Source organism: Cherax quadricarinatus, chromosome 8, assembly GCF_038502225.1.
Source record: "Cherax quadricarinatus isolate ZL_2023a chromosome 8, ASM3850222v1, whole genome shotgun sequence".
Lineage (NCBI taxonomy): Eukaryota > Metazoa > Arthropoda > Malacostraca > Decapoda > Parastacidae > Cherax > Cherax quadricarinatus.
This window is the reverse complement of record NC_091299.1, coordinates 27,574,085-27,594,182: the sequence shown is the minus strand read 5'-3', so window position 1 is coordinate 27,594,182 and position 20,098 is coordinate 27,574,085. Positions and strand designations below refer to the sequence as shown.

Genomic DNA, 20,098 nt, shown 5'->3' with positions numbered 1-20,098 from the left:
CGCTGCTATGTCATTTTCATATTGTCTTTGGGCCTCCCTTCTTATCTGTGCATATTCGTTTCTGGCTCTACGACTGTTCTCCTTATTCTCCTGGGTCCTTTGCCTTCTATATTTCTTCCATTCCCTAGCACACTTGGTTTTTGCCTCCCTGCACCTTTGGGTAAACCATGGGCTCATCCTGGCTTTTTCATTACTCCTGTTACCCTTGGGTACAAACCTCTCCTCAGCCTCCTTGCATTTTGTTGCTACATATTCCATCATCTCATTAACTGGCTTCCCTGCCATTTCTCTGTCCCACTGAACCCCGTTCAGGTAGTTCCTCATTCCTGTGTAGTCCCCTTTCTTGTAGTTTGGCTTCATTCGTCCTGGCCTTCCTGCTTCTCCCTCCACTTGTAGCTCTACTGTGTATTCGAAGCTCAAAACCACATGATCGCTGGCCCCAAGGGGTCTTTCATATGTGATGTCCTCAATATCTGCACTACTCAAGGTGAATACTAAGTCCAGTCTTGCTGGTTCATCCTCTCCTCTCTCTCTTGTAGTGTCCCTTACGTGTTGGTACATGAAGTTTTCCAGTACCACCTCCATCATCTTAGCCCTCCATGTGTGTGTGTGTGTGTGTGTGTGTGTGTGTGTGTGTGTGTGTGTGTGTGTGTTTGTGTGTGTGTTTGTGTGTGCGTGTGTATGTGTATGAGTGTGTACTCACCTAATTGTACTCACCTAATTGTGGTTGCAAGGGTCGAGACTCAGCTCCTGGCCCCGCCTCTTCACTGATCGCTACTGGATCCTCTCTCTCTCTGCTTCCTGAGCTTTGTCATACCTCTTCTTAAAACTATGTATGGTTCCTGCCTCCACTACTTCACTTGCTAGGCTATTCCACTTGCTGACAACTCTATGACTGAAGAAATACTTCCTAACGTCCCTGTGACTCGTCTGAGTCTTCAGCTTCCAGTTGTGACCCCTTGTCCCTGTGTCCCCTCTCTGGAACATCCTATCTCTGTCCACCTTGTCTATTCCCCGCAGTATCTTGTATGTCGTTATCATGTCTCCCCTGACCCTTCTGTCCTCCAGTGTCGTCAGTCCGATTTCCCTTAACCTTTCCTCGTACGACATTCCCTTGAGCTCTGGGACTAGCCTTGTTGCAAACCTTTGTACTTTCTCTAACTTCTTGACGTGCTTGACCAGGTGTGGGTTCCAGACTGGTGCTGCATACTCCAGTATGGGCCTAACATACACAGTGTACAGTGTCTTGAACGATTCCTTATTAAGGTATCGGAACGCTATTCTCAGGTTTGCCAGGCGCCCGTATGCTGCAGCGGTTATTTGGTTGATGTGTGCCTCCGGTGATGTGCTCGGTGTTATGGTCACCCCAAGGTCTTTCTCCCTGAGTGAGGTCTGTAGTCTTTGTCCACCTAGCCTATACTCTGTCTGCGGTCTTCTTTGCCCCTCCCCAATCTTCATGACTTTGCATTTGGCTGGATTGAATTCGAGAAGCCAGTTACTGGACCACATGTCCAGCCTCTCCAGGTCTCTTTGCAGTCCTGCCTCATCCTCGTCCGATTTAATTCTTCTCATCAACTTCACGTCATCTGCGAACAGGGACACTTCAGAGTCTATTCCTTCCATCATGTCGTTCACATATATCAAAAATAGCACTGGTCCTAGAAATAGAAATGACCCAAAATGGATGAATAATAGGCTCAAATATCTACTAGGGCATAAGAAAGGAATTTATAGGCGTATCAAAAGAGGTGAGGGTCATCTTATGAATCAGTATATTGACATTAAGAGGGACATTAAAAAGGGGACAAGAAAAGCTAAAAGGGACTATGAAATTAAAGTTGCTAGGGATTCTAAAACTAACCCAAAAAGTTTTTTCCAGGTCTATAGAACAAAAGTTAGAGATAAGTTAGGTCCCCTTAAAAATAACTATGGGCACCTTACTGACAAAGAGAATGAAATGTGCTTGATTTTAAATAATTATTTTCTCTCAGTTTTTACACAGGAAGACACTAACAATATTCCAGTAATTAATTTTTACAGTGGGCTAGAAGAAGATAAATTATGTAACATCACAGTCACTAGTGAGATGGTTGTCAAGCAGATAGACAGACTGAAGCAAAATAAGTCGCCGGGTCCTGATGAGGTTTTTTCAAGGGTTCTTAAGGAATGCAAAATGGAAGTCTGTGAACCATTAACTAATATTTTTAATTTATCTCTTCAAACAGGTGTAGTGTCTGATATGTGGAAGATGGCTAATGTAACTCCTATTTTTAAAACAGGGGACAAGTCGTTACCGTCAAATTACCGCCCAATAAGCCTGACCTCAATTGTAGGCAAATTACTAGAGTCAATTATAGCTCAGATTATAAGAAGCCATCTCGATAAGCATAGCTTGATTAATGATACTCGTCATGGATTCACAAGAGGCCGCTCTTGTCTAACTAATTTATTAACTTTCTTCAGTAAAGCTTTTGAGGCTGTTGACCACAATAAAGAATTTGATATTATTTACTTAGATTTTAGTAAGGCTTTTGATAGAGTTCCGCACCATAGACTGTTAAAGAAAGTGGCAGCTCATGGCATTGGGGGAAAAGTGCTCTCGTGGATCGAGTCATGGCTCACTGACAGGAAGCAGAGAGTGTCCATAAATGGGGTTAAATCCGAGTGGGGATCTGTAACAAGTGGCGTTCCACAGGGATCAGTCTTGGGCTCATTGTTGTTTATAATATATATCAATGATCTTGATGAGGGAATTACTAGTGATATGAGCAAATTCGCCGATGACACAAAGATAGGTAGGATAATTGATCCAAACGTAGAAGTTATGGAACTTCAGGAGGATTTAAACAAACTCTATTCTTGGTCAGAAAAGTGGCAGATGCAGTTCAATATAGATAAATGCAAGGTTCTGAAGCTTGGGAGTGCCCATAACCCTAGTACCTATAAGTTAAATGATGTAGAACTTAGCCATACAGATTGCGAAAAGGACTTGGGGGTTATGGTAAGCAGCAACCTTAAACCAAGACAGCAATGCCTAAGCGTACGTAATAAGGCAAATAGATTACTGGGATTTATATCAAGAAGTGTTAGGTAAGACACATATGCAACAGTTAGGTATCTTTATTTTGAAACGTTTCGCCTACACAGTAGGCTTCTTCAGTCGAGTACAGAAAAGTTGATAGAAGCAGAAGATACTTGAAGACGATGTAATCAGTCCATCACCCTTAAAGTTTTGAGGTGGTCAGTCCCTCAGTCTGGAGAAGAGCATTGTTCCGTTGTATGAAACAATATGTTTCATACAATATTGTTTCATACAACGGAACAATGCTCTTCTCCAGACTGAGGGACTGACCACCTCAAAACTTTAAGGGTGATGGACTGATTACATCGTCTTCAAGTATCTTCTGCTTCTATCAACTTTTCTGTACTCGACTGAAGAAGCCTACTGTGTAGGCGAAACGTTTCAAAATAAAGATACCTAACTGTTGCATATGTGTCTTACCTAACAATCTGTCGGTATTTTATACCATTTTAATGTTCATATCAAGAAGTGTAAGCAACAGAAGTCCAGAGGTCATACTGCAGCTTTATACATCATTAGTAAGGCCTCACCTAGATTATGCAGCTCAATTCTGGTCTCCATATTACAGAATGGACATAAATTCGTTAGAAAACATTCAGCGTAGGATGACTAAATTAATACATAGCATTAGAAATCTTCCTTATGAAGAAAGATTGAAGACTCTTAAGTTACATTCACTTGTTAGACGAAGAATGAGGGGAGACCTGATCGAAGTGTATAAGTGGAAGATAGGTATTAATAAAGGGGATATTAACAAGGTCTTGAGGATATCTCTCCAAGAGAGAACCCGCAGTAATGGATTTAAATTAGATAAGTTTAGATTTAGAAAGGACATAGGAAAGTATTGGTTTGGAAATAGGGTAGTTGATGAGTGGAACAGTCTACCTAGTTGGGTTATTGAGGCTAGGACTTTGGGTAGTTTCAAATTTAGGGTGGATAAGTACATGAGTGGGAGGGGTTGGATTTGAGTGGGACTTGCATATCAGAGCTTATTTCTTGGATAGCATTGAAAATTGGGTTGGTCAAATGTTTGTTAGTGGGATGAATTGTAAAGGACCTGCCTAGTATGGGCCAACAGGCCTGCTGCAGTGTTCCTCCTTTCTTATGTTCTTATGTTCTTATTAGAAATCTTCCTTATGAAGAAAGATTGAAGACTCTTAAGTTACATTCACTTGTTAGACGAAGAATGAGGGGAGACCTGATCGAAGTGTATAAGTGGAAGATAGGTATTAATAAAGGGGATATTAATAAGGTCTTCAGGATGTCTCTCCAAGAGAGAACCCGCAGTAATGGATTTAAATTAGATAAGTTTAGATTTAGAAAGGACATAGGAAAGTATTGGTTTGGAAATAGGGTAGTTGATGAGTGGAACAGTCTACCTAGTTGGGTTATTGAGGCTGGGACTTTGGGTAGTTTCAAATCTAGGTTGGATAAGTACATGAGTGGGAGGGGTTGGATTTGAGTGGGACTTTCACATCAGAGCTTATTTCTTGGGTGGCATTGAAAATTGGGTTGGGCAAATGTTTTGTTAGTGGGATGAATTGTAAAGGACCTGCCTAGTATGGGCCAGCAGGCCTCCTGCAGTGTTCCTCTTTTCTTATGTTCTTATGTTCTAGAACTGACCCCTGTGGGACCCCGCTCGTAACAGGCGCCCACTGTGATACCTCTTCACGTACCATGACTCGTTGCTGCCTCCCTGTCAGGTATTCCCTTATCCATTGCAGTGCCCTTCCTTTTATGTGTGCCTGATCCTCCAGCTTCTGCACTAATCTCTTGTGGGGAACTGTGTCAAAGGCCTTCCTGCAGTCTAGGAAAACGCAATCTACCCAACCCTCTCTCTCGTGTCTTACTTCTGTTACCTTGTCATAAAACTCCAGGAGGTTTGTGATACAAGATTTGCCTTCCATGAACCCATGCTGGTTTTCATTTATAATCTTGTTCCTTTCCAGGTGTTCGACCACTCTCCTCCTGATAATCTTCTCCATGACTTTGCACACAATACATGTCAGAGACACAGGTCTGTAGTTTAGTGCCTCGTTTCTGTTTCCTTTCTTAAATATGGGGACTACATTAGCTGTCTTCCATTTCTCAGGTAGTTGCCCAGTTTCAAGGGATGTGTTGAAGATTGTGGTTAGAGGCACACACAGCATCTCTGCTCCTTCTCTAAGGACCCATGGGGAGATGTTGTCCGGTCTGGTGTGTTTGTGTGTGTGTTTGTGTGTGCGTGTGTATGTGTATGAGTGTGTGTGTGTGTGTGTATGAGTGGGTGTGTGTGTGTGTGTGTGTATGAGTGTGTGTGTGCGTGTGTGTGTATGAGTTTGTGTATGTGTGTGTGTGTGTGTGTGTGTTTATGTGTGTGTGTGTGTGTGTATGAATTTGTATGTGTGTGTGTGTGTGTGTGTGTGTGTGTGTGTGTGTGTGTGTGTGTGTGTGTGTGTGTGTGTGTGACTCAACAATCAATATTTGCACCAATAACTCATTACAGTTGTGACCGGGTGTGGAAGTGTGAATTGCTCATTACACTATAATTTATTCATGATTGTAGCCATGTATAAACGTAAGTAACCGTTCTTACAGTATTCATTACCTTTGTAACTTGTGAGTTCATTACCCTCCGGGGTTAAAAATCCGAACGAAATCTTATCTTATCTAGTTCAGCCATCAAAACTTTGGGGCCCAGTCCCTGGACCCATTACGTACCTCTGTAATCTGTAAATACCTTTGTAACTTGTCATGATTGTGACTAGACCTACCTGGAGTTCATTACCTTTGTAATTTGTGAGTTCATTACCTTTGTAAATTGTGAATTCATTACCTCTGTAACTTGCTCAGCTATCAAAACTTTGGAGTCCAGTCCCTGGACCAATTATGTACCTCTGTAATCTTTTGACTACCGCCCACAGGATGGGTATGGGGTGCATAATAAACATATTAAACTAACTGAGTAAGAGACCTCTAGTGCAACCAAGACCTTGTCATAGTGGTCCAGTAGTTGGGACAGGCAGGAGTGACCTGCTCTAAACCCATGTTGCTCTGGGTTGTGCAATTGATGGGTATCTAGATGGGTGGTAATCTTGCTTCTTAAAACCCTTTCAAAGAGTTTTATGGTATGGGATTGTCCACCCTAAGTCTAGTTAACGGCTCGCTAAACACTGAGTCATATTGGGACTTTTGTATCTCGCTCCCCTCAAGGGAGGTTCCTTGACGCTGGTGAGAGGCTCTTGATCTAAGGAATTGGATCTGTGCTCCGGTTCCCTACATTAAGCCTATTATCTTCCATCCCCCCCCTACATGCGCTGTATAATCCTATGGGTTTAGCGCTCATCCTTGATTATAATTATAATAATGTATCTCGCTGTTTTCCTTTCTGTCATCTGTGTAAGTTGCATCTCGTCTAAGCAGGGCTCCAATACTGGATGTTGTTTTTGCCTTAGATTTGGTATAAGAAAAGAAATATTTTGGGTTTCAGTTTCATTTATGGCTTTTAGTTCTTCCTGAGTTTCTTGTCTCCTGTTTGATTCCTTAAGTTTAAGTTCAACATTTGCTATTTCTCTGCCCAGTGCCTCCCTTTGTATTTCAGATATATTGGCCCCTCTCAGTAGCTCTGTGATTTTTCGCCTTCGCCCTATACAGGCGAAGGCGAAATATACCTTCAGCATACCTAAAGTACCACAGAGTTATTTCTTTCTAGGCAGAGGTTCGGATCCATGTTGTTTAGGATATCTTTCCAGCTTGTTTCATTGAGGACATGGTTGACTTGATCACACTGTATGTTTTTGCTATTTGAAGTTGAATTTGAAGTCACCCTCATAACCGATCACATTTTGCTGGTCAGGATCCCTGCACATACATGTTTGTGCTTCTACATGTTGTGATCTGAGTGTATTGTCTTTGATACGGTTATATTTCGTATCAGTTCACCATTGCTAGTGAGGATGAGGTCCAGTGCATTCTCCAGTCATATGTGTGAATTTTCATCCGGGCTTCCCCCTGGGGCTATCTCTGCTAAAACATTATTTGCTACATTCCTCCAGTTTAGGTGTCTAAAGTTGAAATCCCCCAGCAGCAAGATGTTTGGGGCAGGAACTGGAAGATTTTCCAGACAGTCGTCAATTTTCAAAAGCTGTTCCTGGAATTGTTGGGAAATTGCATCCGGAGGCTTGTATACCACCACAATGACAAGTAGTAGCAATACTTTTATAAGGGTGTGCAGCATGGGTGGTGAATGTTGCAACAAGGAAAAGGCTGGAGGCAATGGAGGTGTCATGTCTGAGGACAATGTGCAGTGTGAATATAAAGCAGAGAATCCGTATCTTGGAGGTTAGAAGGATGTGCGGGATTTCTAAAAGTATTATCCAGATGGCAGAGGAAGGGTTGTTAAGGTGATTTGGACATTTAAAGAGGATGGAACAAAACAGAATGACTTGGAGGGCATATAAATCTGTAGTAGAAGGAAGGCGGGGTAGGGATCATCCTAGGAAAGGTTGGAGGGAGAAGGTAATGGAGGTTTTGTGTGCAAAGGGCTTGGACTTCCAACATACATACGTGAGGATGTTAGATAGGAGCGAGTGGCGACAAATGGTTTTTATGACTTGACGTGCTGTTGGAGTGTGAACAAAATAACATGGCCTGTGGTCTATTAGGCAAAGCTTTCGCTTCACATGCCGAGTGTCCATGGTTCGATTCCTGGCAAGGGTGGAAGCAATGGGTGTGTTTCACTACACCTGTTGTCCCATTCATCTAGAAAGCAAGTAGTTATCTGGGTGTTAGTCGACTGGTGTGGGTCGCATCCTGGGGAGACAATATTGAGGACCCCAATGGAAATAAGACAGACAGTCCCTCGATAACGCATTGCCTTTCTTGAGTCATTACCTTTCTTGGTACCGGGCTAACTCTCTGGGAGTTAAAAATCCAAATAATATCTTATCTCATATCTTAATATTTATGAAGGGATTCAGAGAAATTGGTTATCCGGACATGAGTCGTGTCTACGCTGTGAAGGAGGGGTGCTGATATGTTGCAGTTTTTTTAGCTGTGGTGTAGGCATGCTTCTGGCAAGACAGTGATGGAGTGATGATGATGAAGGCGTTTCTTCTTTTTCGAGTTATCCTACCTTGGTGGGAAAGGCCGATGTGTTAATAGAAAACGATGAAAGTAATAATAATATATATGTATATATATACTATATATATATATATATATATATATATATATATATATATATATATATATATATATATATATATATATATATATATATATATATATATATATATATATATATATATATATATATATATATATATATGTATGTATGTATGTATGTATGTATGTATGTATGTATGTATGTACGTATGTATACATAATATCTGTTATAAGAATAGCGTAAGGCCAAGGTAAAGTATGTGATTAAAATCTCAGTTGTCAACCTCCCGTGCAACAACTGTATCAGCTGTTACAACAAAAGTCAGGCAGTGTACTTTGGTGTGCTGACTGATGTAGTACTCCAGTGGTCCTGCTTGGCTCTACACCTGTGAGGTACTCCTGCTAGGCTCTACCCCTCTGAGGTATACCTGCTTGGCTCTACACCTGTGAGGTACTCCTGCTAGGCTCTGCACATCTGTGAGGTGTTCCTGCTAGGCTCTGCACCTCTGTGAGGTGTTCATGCTAGGCTCTGCACCTCTGTGAGGTGTTCCTGCTAGGCTCTGCACCTCTGTGAGGTGTTCCTGCTAGGCTCTGCACCTCTGTGAGGTGTTCCTGCTAGGCTCTGCACCTCTGTGAGGTGTTCCTGCTAGGCTCTGCACCTCTGTGAGGTGTTCCTGTTAGGCTCTGCACCTCTGTGAGGTGTTCCTGCTAGGCTCTGCACCTCTGTGAGGTGTTCCTGATAGGCTATGCACCTCTGTGAGGTGTTCCTGTTAGGCTCTGCACCTCTGTGAGGTGTTCCTGTTAGGCTCTGCACCTCTGTGAGGTGTTCCTGTTAGGCTCTGCACCTCTGTGAGGTGTTCCTGTTAGGCTCTGCACTTCTGTGAGGTGTTCCTGCTATGCTCTGCACCTCTGTGAGTTGTCCCTGCTAGGCTCTGCGCCTCTGTGAGATGTTCCTACTAGGCTTTGTACCTCTGTGAGGTGTTCCTGCTAGGCTTTGCACCTCTGTGAGGTGTTCCTGCTAGGCTTTGCACCTCTGTGAGGTGTTCCTGCTAGGCTTTGCACCTCTGTGAGGTGTTCCTGCTAGGCTTTGCACCTCTGTGAGGTGTTCCTGCTAGGCTCTGCACTAGTTTAAAAAACACGTGTACAATAATAGGACTTTAAAAACAGCTAGCACACGTATACATGTATATATTTTTAATAAACGGCTCGTCGGTTTATCTCTGGAAAAGACCCGGGCCGAGACAAGACCGGCGGAACCTACAACAACAAGGTTTATTTACAATGTTGTACACTAGCTCTGCAGCTAGGCTCCACACACTGGTTGTGTGTGCAGGTTTATGGGTCTATAGTTGCAGCTTTGTATGACGCTTGTGGTTTTGTCGCTTAATTTTGATCGTAATAATAATGGATGTATAAAATAAAGAGTATCAGAGGTCTAGGCTTTAGTCGACAAGTGGTAATTTTCAAAGATATTTTAAGTAGGGGAGTGGGAATATTATACCACGTTTCACCCGTAGTGTGGGGGGGTTATTGAGTACACAGTAATAAGCATGCAAGTAACCTGAGGTCAGATCAGGCAGTAGAGAGGTCAGCGAGGGCGGGGATTCTGGATTTGAGCATCGTCGTTTTGCCCTGTTCCATATGTATCAGATGTGCTTTTTTCCCATTCCATGAGGTGGGAATATAGGTTACAATGGTGTCCCGTGGCCTAGCAGGCAACGCTGTTTCTCCCCCCTCAAGGGAGGGTCCTTGATGCTGGTGAGGGGCTCTTGATCTAGGGAATTAGATCTGTGCTCTGGTTCCCTGAATTGAGCCTGAATACCCTCCCCCCCACATGCGCTGTATAATCCTACGGGTTTAGTTCTCCCCCATGATTATTATAATAACGCTCTTGCTTCACACACTGAGTGTCCGTGGTTTGATCCCCGGCAAGGGTGAAACCCTGGACGTGTTTCTTTACGCCTGTAGTCCCTGTTCACCTAGCAAGCAAGTAGGTACCTGGGTGTTGGTTGCATTCTAGGGGGACGATATAAGGACCACAATGGAAATAAGTCTCCTTGATGCACTGACTTTCTTGGGTTATCCTGGGTGGCTAACCTTCCTGGAGTATACCTGGAGAGAGTTCCGGGGGTCAACACCCCCACGGCCCGGTCTCTGACCAGGCCTCGTGGTGGATCAGCCTGATCAACCAGGCTGTTACTGCTGGCCGCACCCAAGCTGACGTACGAACCACAGCCCGGCTGGTCAGGTACTGATTTTAGGTGCCTTTCCAGTGCCTGCTTGAAGACAGCCAGAGGTCTATTGGTAATCCCCCTTATGTATGCTGGGAGGCATTTCAAATCAAATAGTTTATTCTCTATAAAGATTACAATGTTGGGTTAACATATTTTAGGATACTGTGTGATTTACATATTATAAAATACTAATTACAGAGAGGGCCATTATCACACCTAGCATGACTAGGCATTTCGGGCAGACTAAGATTAATTCAAAATCAACAGTGGTACAGATTATGGAGCATATTGGTATTAATTCTAAGTAACTGCATTACAGTTCGTAAATTTAGCATTGTGAATGGTTTTGTTTTGGTACAATACATAGTTTCTATACAGGAGTATCACAGGCAAACTTATGACTAGTTAATATTTATTAGGTAATAGTTGTACTACGTATTTCTATGTTTATAGTCAATTGAGTGAAAGTGCGAATTGTGGGGAATCACAGATATCAAGGGGAGGTCTAGGTTGTTTTTATATATTTGTATGATACAAGAGAATAGGCGGTTTTCATGTAGTTAGCTGACGGTGGGGTGTGAACAGTTGAACAGTTTTGTGGCCCCTGACACTTAATGTGTTGTCTCTTATCGTGCTAGTGGCGCCCCTGCTTTTGATTGGGGGGATGTTGCATCGTTTGCCGAGTCTTTTGCTTTCATAGGGAATGATTTTCGTGTACAAGTTTGGTACTAATCCCTCAAGGATTTTTCCAAGTGTATATAATCATGTATCTCTCCCGCCTGCGTTCTAGGGAGTACAGGTTGTGGAACTTCAAGCGTTCCCAGTAATTGAGGTGTTTTATCGTAGTTGTGTGTACCGTGAAGGTTCTCTGTACATTTTCTAGGTCAGCAATTTCACATGCCTTGAAAGGTTCTGTTATTGTGCAGCAATATGCCAGCCTAGATAGAACAAATGACCTGAAGAGTGTCATCATGGGCTTGGCATCCCTAGTTTTGAAGGTTCTCATTATCCATCCTGTCATTTTTCTAGCAGATGCGATTGATACAATGTTATGGTCCTTGAATGTAAGATCCTCCGACATGATCACTCCCAGGTCTTTGACGTTAGTTTTTCGCTCTATTTTGTGGCTGGAATTTGTTTTATACTCTGATGTTTTAATTTCCTCATGTTTATCATATCGGAATAATTGAAATTTCTCATCGTTGAACTTCATATTGTTTTCTGCAGCCCATTGAAAGATTTGGTTGATGTCCGCATGGAGCCATTCAGTGTCTGCAATGGAAGACACTGTCATGCAGATTCGGGTGTCATCTGCAAAGGAAGACACGGTGCTGTGGCTGACATCCTTGTCTGTCAAATGTGAATGAGGATGAGAAACAAGATGGGAGCGAGTACTGTGCCTTGTGGAACAGAGCTTTTCACAGTAGCCGCCTCAGACTTTACTCTGTTGACTACTACTCTTTGCGTTCTGTTTGTGAGGAAATTATAGATCCATCTACCAACTTTTCCTGTTATTCCTTTAACACTCATTATGTGCGCTATTACGCCATGGTCTCACTTGTCGAAGGCTTTTGCAAAGTCTATGAATATTACATCTGCATTATTTTTGTCTTTTAGTGCATCTAGGACTTTGTCGTAGTGATCAAGTAGTTTTGACAGACAGGAGCGACCTGCTCTAAACCCATGTTATCCTGGGTTGTGTAACTGATGGGTATCTAGATGGGTGGCGATCTTGCTTCTTAGGACCCTTTCAAAGATTTTTATGTTATGGAATGTTAGTGCTATTGGTCTGTAGTTCTTTGCTATTTCTTTACCGCCCCCTTTGTGGAGTGGAGCTATGTCTGTTGTTTTTAGTAACTGTGGGACGACCCCCGTGTCCATGCTCCCTCTCCATAGGATGTCAAAAACACGTGATAGAGGCTTCTTGCGATCGAACCCTGAGCTGAAGGCACTACCAACTGAGCCACAGGACAGGGCGGGAAAGATAGAGCGAGACCCTAAGGGGCGAGATTATTATTATAATCAAGGCCTGTACATTGCAGAGTCACTTGTTTGCACAGAACTGCTTAATGCCTCAAATGACGTAGTGGAAGTTTTAGCAGTAAAGGTCGAGAACCAAAACCTAGTCATTGTGGTAGTCTACAAGCCTCCGGATGCAACATCCCAGCAATTCCAGGAACAGCTGTTAAAAATTGACCACTGTCTGGAAAATCTTCCAGCTCCTGCACCCAACATCTTGCTCCTGGGGGATTTCAACTTAAGGCACCTAAAATGGAGGAATATAGCAAATAATATTGTTGCAGTAATAACACCAGGAGGCAGCTCACACTCACACGAGCTTTTAAATCTCTGCACAAAATTCAATTTAAACCAGCAAATAATAGAGCCTACTAGACTGGAGAATACACTAGACCTCATATTCACTAACAATGATGATCTGATAAGAAATGTCACCATATCAAAAACAATATACTCAGATCACAACATAATTGAGGTTCAGACATGTATGCGAGGAGCCCCAGACCGACAAAATGAGACTAGTCACGAGGGAGCATTCACCAAATTCAACTTCAATAACAAAAACATAAAGTGGGACCAAGTAAACCAAGTTCTAACCGATATAAGCTGGGAAGATATACTAAGCAACACAGACCCAAACTTATGCCTAGAACAGATTAACTCGGTGGCACTCGATGTATGCACAAGGCTTATTCCTCTAAGAAAAAGGAGGAGAAGATGTAAAATAGAAAGAGACAGGCGCTCCCTTTACAGGCGACGGAAAAGAATAACAGAGCGGCTAAAAGAGGTCAATATATCTGAAATGCGCAGGGAGACACTGGTCAGAGAAATAGCAAGCATCGAACTTAAGCTAAAAGAATCCTTTAGGAGTCAGGAATCGCGGGAAGAACTAAAAGCTATAAATGAAATCGAAAGAAACCCAAAGTATTTCTTCTCCTATGCCAAATCAAAATCGAGAACAACGCCCAGTATTGGGCCCCTACTTAAACAAGATGGGTCCTACACAGATGACAGCAAGGAAATGAGTGAGCTACTCAAGTCCCAATATGACTCAGTTTTTAGCAAGCCGCTAACCAGATTGAGAGTCGAAGATCAAAATGAATTTTTTATGAGAGAGCCACAAAATTTGATTAACACAAGCCTATCCGATGTTATCCTGACGCCAAATGAGGCCAAGCCCATGATGACACTCTTCAGGTCACTTGTTCTATCTAGGCTGGAATATTGCTGCACTCTAACAGCACCTTTCAAGGCAGGTGAAATTGCCGACCTAGAAAATGTACAGAGAACTTTCACGGCGCGCATAACGGAGATAAAACACCTCAATTACTGGGAGCGCTTGAGGTTTCTAAACCTGTATTCCCTGGAACGCAGGAGGGAGAGATACATGATTATATACACCTGGAAAATCCTAGAGGGACTAGTACCGAACTTGCACACGAAAATCACTCACTACGAAAGCAAAAAACTTGGCAGACGATGCACCATCCCCCCAATGAAAAGCAGGGGTGTCACTAGCACGTTAAGAGACCATACAATAAGTGTCAGGGGCCCGAGACTGTTCAACTGCCTCCCAGCACACATAAGGGGGATTACCAACAGACCCCTGGCAGTCTTCAAGCTGGCACTGGACAAGCACCTAAAGTCAGTTCCTGATCAGCCGGGCTGTGGCTCGTACGTTGGTTTGCGTGCAGCCAGCAGCAACAGCCTGGTTGATCAGGCGCTGATCCACCAGGAGGCCTGGTCACAGACCGGGCCGCGGGGGCGTTGACCCCCGAAACTCTCTCCAGGTAATCTCCAGGTAAGGGGGAAGCGCTAAACCCGGAGGATTATACAGCGCCTGGGGGGGGGGATGTGGAAGGCATTCAGGCTTAATTCGGGGAACTGGAGCACAGATCCAATTTCCTAAATCAAGAGCCCCTCACCAACATCAAGGAACCTTCCTTGAGGGGCTAAGGGGCGAGAAAGGTTTTCCGTGCAAGAAGTGTCTTTGAAACGACATATTAGAAGTCTACTTAGATAAGTGTTGGTTGTGTGTCGCATCCTGGGGAAGTACTGGTAAGACCGCAACGGAAATAATACTGCTTGATCTCTGGTTACGTCTTATTCTCGCTGTATGACCCTTACGACCTTAGTGTAACACAATTAAAGTAACTTCATCCTCATCAAGATTAAGGGAAAGACTGTAGCAGCTTGCTATGACTAATGACCCTTGATGAAGTTGCCTTGATGCTGATGTCCTAATTCAAGGAATCATTCGCCGCTTGACCTGAGCAGAGTGCGGACGTGTGACTACTGCCCTCTGCTGGCCATTGGAGGAGACTTACATTTTCACAACATGGCGCAGTCTGTGAGAAGACGTATGCACACGGTGTGCCTTGAATTGGTGCGTGGTGCAATAACGCCTCAGTCTGCACAAGTACTTTTACCGCAAATTATCCGTGACACCTATGGTGTTGCGGATCAAGAACTGTATGGTGTGGCGCTAAATGGTGCCTATCGTATTTTCGTCAAGTTGAGATCAGCTGGAGTGTATGAACGGCTGGTTGACAAGTACCAGGACAGGAGCGTGGACGTTAATTCAGCGATACGTGTTCGACTCATCGACGTGTCTAGGCATTACACATAGGTGAAAGTCCGAAATGTGCCATTTGAGGCGGACGAGACTGATCTGCGGAATGTATTTGAACAGTATGGACCTGTACACCTGACTATGGCTGGTAAATGGACGGATGGGGCGTATGCCGGCTTGCCGGATGGTACGTTCACGATCAAGATGACGTTGAGGCATTCCATCCCGTCTTACGTCATACTGGACGCATTTAGGACGCAGGTAATGGTGTACTACGCTGGGCAGCAGAAGACGTGTAGGTTATGTGGTGCATATGACCATATGGCGGCCCAGTGTGGGAGATGGCAGAGGAGACAGGACCTAGGTAGTGCGATGGTGAAAGAGCCAGAACCGGAGGTGGGTCATGCTGATGAGTCACCTGTACATAGAAGTGGAACTTCCTGGAGTGAGGAAGTGGAGCGTGAGCTGCCACTGGTGGGTACCAGCCCATCACTGTCACAGTTAGTGGGAAGTGAGGCATCTGCCTTGGAGAACGGGAAGACTGCAGATTGGTGACTTGCGGGTAGAGGAAGGCCTACTGGTGAACGTGAAGGACAAATCCTTTGAGAAAAAGGTTTCTGAGGATAACTTGAGTATGGTGAGGAGTACTGTTCAGATTGAAGATGAGCACCTTGGAAGATTGGCGAACATGGCAGATGACTCGCCAGGAGTGGTGGAAGTGATTGAGGTGAATGCTGAGATTCACAGGGAGACATCCAGTGAGTTAGAAATGGATGCAGAGAGTGTCAACCGTAAGAGGGCGGCGACATATTCCGACTCGGATGATGTTTTGACCCCGGCACAGAGACCGGGGAAAAAGCCGTGGGTTGATGTGGTGCGTGGGAGCTCTAAAAGTACGCCTGGTCCGGTGTTGGATCAGGGGAAGCCACAAGTGGGCAGTGGAGAGAAAAGTGGATGAAGCACACACTGGAAGCGTGTCAGTGAAAGGTGAACTGGGGCAGAGGGTGAAATCACATAAATAGGCTTCCGGTGCATGACAGTGAATATTAATGGATTGTGTGCGAGTGAGAAGCGTATGTGGGTAAAGGGATCTTTAAGACGTTATGCTATAGACATTGTTTTTGTGCAGGAACATAATTTCAAGCTGGGAAGGGAATTGGAGGTGGATGGGTACAGTGTGTTTGTGATGTATTCGGAGCGAATGAAGGGAGGGGTGGGTATCCTGATCCGAGAGACGAGCCCGTTTGTTGTTCTTAGGAGTGAAGGGGGGGGGTCGTGTGTTAAGAATAGATGGGTGGTGGAGAGGTGAGAGGATGGCAGTAGTTTGTGTGTATGTGCCGGCTGAGAATGATGTAAGGGTAAAGAATGAATTTGTGAATAACGTATTGGTATATTATTTGCGGTCATTACCGTCAGTGACAATAGTTGGTGGCGACTGGAACTGTGTGGTGCGAAGGAAGGATGTGGAACCGAGAGGGGCATGGTGTTTTTTGGCAGGTTTAGGGGATCTATTGAGAGGTGTGGGATTGAGGGATATAGTTGGAGGGGATTGCGAGATAGAGCACACATTTCATAGACAGGGATATGCTGCGCGATTAGATAGGTTGTATGTGACAAGGGGAGTGAGGGTGACGCGGGTGCAGACGGTGAATGTCGTTTATTCAGATCATAGGGCGGTTTACGCTGATTTAAATTGGGACGGTTTGCCTAAGAGGTATTTGGGGTACTGGAAGCTGAATTTACGACTACTGGGTGAGGGGGTGGAGGGAGGGGATTTTGAAAGTTTGTGGGAGGACTTATGGGGTGGGGGTAAGAGTCCAAGCGATTTATTGGGGTGGTGGGATGGGGTTGCGAAGAGTACGATCAGGCAATATTATGTGCGAAGGGGAAAGAATGAGGCATGGATGACATATGGGCTTCAACAGTATTTAGAGGGGCGGTTGCAGGATTGTTATCAGAGGGGTGCTGTGAAAGGTGTATATCCAATGGAGGAAATTGAAGCGTTAAAGTGGCAGATAAGGGATATGCACAATGAGAGATTTGATGAGGCGAGGGTGCAAGGTGGGTTAGAGGAGGCGATTTGGGGTGACAGGCCGTCAGCCTGTGTGTTACGGGGCCAGCGGAGACGCAGGTTGGCAATGGAAATTGATAAGCTGGTAGTACACGAGAACTTAGGTGGGTATACGAAGGGTCAGGAGTTGCGAACTACTGAGGGTATGAGTGGTTTTCTGGATAGTTGGTTTGGAAAATATTTGCGGAGTGTAGGAGTGAACGGTGAGGATTTAGAGAGATTGGGAGAGAATGTATCTTGTGTGCTGAGTGGAAGTGATCGTATGGCATTGGGAGGGGATATTGAAGAGGGGGAGGTATGGAGAGCTTTGGAGAATATGGCGAGAGGTAAAGCGCCAAGTATAGATGGGTTACCTTGTGAATTCTATGTAAAGCATTGGAGTGTGTTGAAGGATTTTTTAGTGAACCTGATGAATGTGATGAAAAGTGAGGGGAGGATGGGTGAGTTGCAGCGTACCGCAGTAGTAGTTTTGATTCCGAAAGGGGAAGGCCCTACGACAGTGCAGAACTACAGGGCGTTGTCGTTATGTGCTGATTATAAGATATTCGCAAAAATCTTGGTGAACAGGCTGAAGTGCGTGATAGACAGGGTTGTTACGAGAGGTCAGCATGGGGTGCCTGGGAAGACGATGTATGAGGGACATGGAATAATAAAAGATTTTGTGGAAAGTATGGAGGGGGAGAATAAAGGGGGGGAGGTGTCTTAGCATTGGATTGGCAGGCTGCGTATGATTGCGTAGAACGAAAGGCACTGTGGCATATCTTAAGGAGGCAGGGTTTTGGGGAAGAGATAGTACGTTGGATTGAGACTTTGTATAATAGGGTAGGTGTACGTGTGCAGGTGAATGGGAAATTGAGTGAGTGGGTTTCAATGGGTAGAGGCATAAGGCAGGGTTGTCCTCTGTCTCAACTGTTGTTTGCTTGTATACAGGACCCTTTTTACAGGGCAGTGGGGCAATGTTTAGGGGTGGATCGTGGTGTGGAGAATGGAGGGATGGGAATAATAGGGTATGTGGATGATACAACAATTCTAATGAGCAGGGAGGAAAGTTTACATGAGGTGGAGGATGTAATTGGTGGTTTTGAAGGAGTTACAGGTTTAAAAGTGAATGTGGAGAAATCGAAATTATTGGTCTTAGGGAATTGGGTAGGGAGGGCGCGATGGGAAACAGCTGTGCGTTGGTGTGTGGTGGATAGACTAAAGGTGTGTGGGATAATTTATATGGGGAATGCTGGGGAGGCACGGATGGTTAATTCTGGGAGGGTAGTGGATAGGTTGGTGGGTAGGTTAAATGTTTTGAGACCCATGCATTTGACGATACATCAACGTGTAATAGTGGTGAATGTACTGTTATATAGTATGGTCTGGCATGTGGCAGCAGTATATCCGTTGGCAGGACCGGACATAACTAGAATGCTAAAAAAGGTTTTTCGTTATATATGGGGTTCTGGGTGTGACTGGTTGGGTAGAAGTGTTGTTATGCTACCGGTTGACAAAGGTGGATTGGGTTTAATAGATATAAGATTAAGGGTTAAGTGTATATATTTGAAGAGGGGGTTTCTCCGAGTGGACGGTCGTGTGGGGAAGGGTGTGCAAGCATTATATGAGGAGGCACGAAGGTGGTGGGTAGGATCAGAGATGAAAGAGTGTGAGGATGTGCTGCGAGCTTTATTGTATGTTCGAGATCCGTCTAGGATACGGTTAGGTGTTCTGGAGCGTGCTGTAGGGGTGAGGGTGATTGCACATGTTGAGGGCATATACCCAATGTATGCATGCATGGGGAGACATTTGGGTAAGGTTGCGGTTGGTGCGCATCAGACCAAGAGTGAGAGAGGTAATGTTTCGTTTCCTTCATGGAATATTGCCGTCTGGTGTGGTGCTTCGGGAGAGAGGGTTGATGGTGGAGGACGTATGTAGGGCGTGTGGGGATAGGGAGACAGCTTTTCATGTAGTATATTTTTGTAAAAATTTGGAGTGTATACGGGAGTGGATGGGTGGGATTTTGAGGAGGGTGGGTGGGGGAGGGATATCGGTATTAAGGGCATTGAGTTTAGATGTGGGAGGTGTGGAAGAGTCTGTGCAGCGTGCTTTGGTGTACATCATAACTGATTTTGTTTTCGTATCATGGGCCATGAGGGGTAATGGGGATTGGATGTGCGAGGATGCGACCCACACCAGTCGACTAACACCCAGGTACCTATTTGCTGCTAGGTGAACAGGACAACAGGTGTAAGGAAACGTGTCGAAATGTTTCCAAAGAAGGTAGCTTTGGCTGCAACAATGTACAAAACACTTAGTCGTAATAGGGGGATATATGGAAGTAGATGGGAAAGGGCTTTTCCTGAAGGATATCGAAGTATGAATGTCAGAGGTTTGTTGGCGGAGTGAGGGGGGGGGGGATGTGTTAGGAATTTCAGGGGTTGCACCGGGCTCGTCTCAGAATTTGGGAATGTATGAGGAGTTCCTTGATATGGTGTGAAATGGTAACGTAGTTGTGGAGTGTGTTTTAAGTAAGTTTGTGGTGGTTCGTAAGGGAAAAGTTGTTAAGATTTATATGGACATGGAAATGAGCAATATTTGTGTGGATGTGAATAGTATACGGTCATACTCAGGATGGTATACTGATGTATGTTATGGATAAGTTAAATTTGGAATATGTTGTAATGTATTATCAAGATTGGTGGTTGTATTAAAGCGAAGGACATGCGGGCGTGATAAATATTTTGTGTACCAAATGTACTGCTCATAATGAGATAATGCAATGTGTGTGATTTTTATCATACATTAAGTGTATATAGCAGTATGTAAGAGAGAATTTCATGTACTCAGTATGGGTTGTATATTAGTATTCGGTGAAGTTCAATGAATATTATTGACGTGATGGGTATATAAGGACGTGTTCATGTACAATGTGTTAAGTAGGGTTAGGATGGTGAGGCAAGAAATGCTGCTGTCTGTAGAATAAGAATATAGTA

The 20,098-nt window shown here is 44.2% G+C and overlaps 1 protein-coding gene across 4 annotated transcripts in view; it reads left to right on the top strand.

Annotated features, from left to right (window-relative positions):
* Positions 1–8,502: 8,502 nt before the first annotated feature.
* Positions 8,503–20,098, top strand: part of LOC128705698 (thymidine phosphorylase) — a 72,148-nt gene continuing 60,552 nt past the window's right edge. For 2 of the 4 annotated variants that reach the window (XM_070082989.1, XM_070082986.1), the window contains exon 1: positions 8,538–8,678. The gene's annotated coding sequence lies outside the window, so the exon portion shown is untranslated. Of the gene's footprint in view, positions 8,679–20,098 lie in introns of all 4 variants that reach the window. The other 2 variants (XM_070082988.1, XM_070082987.1) reach the window with 2 other exon arrangements.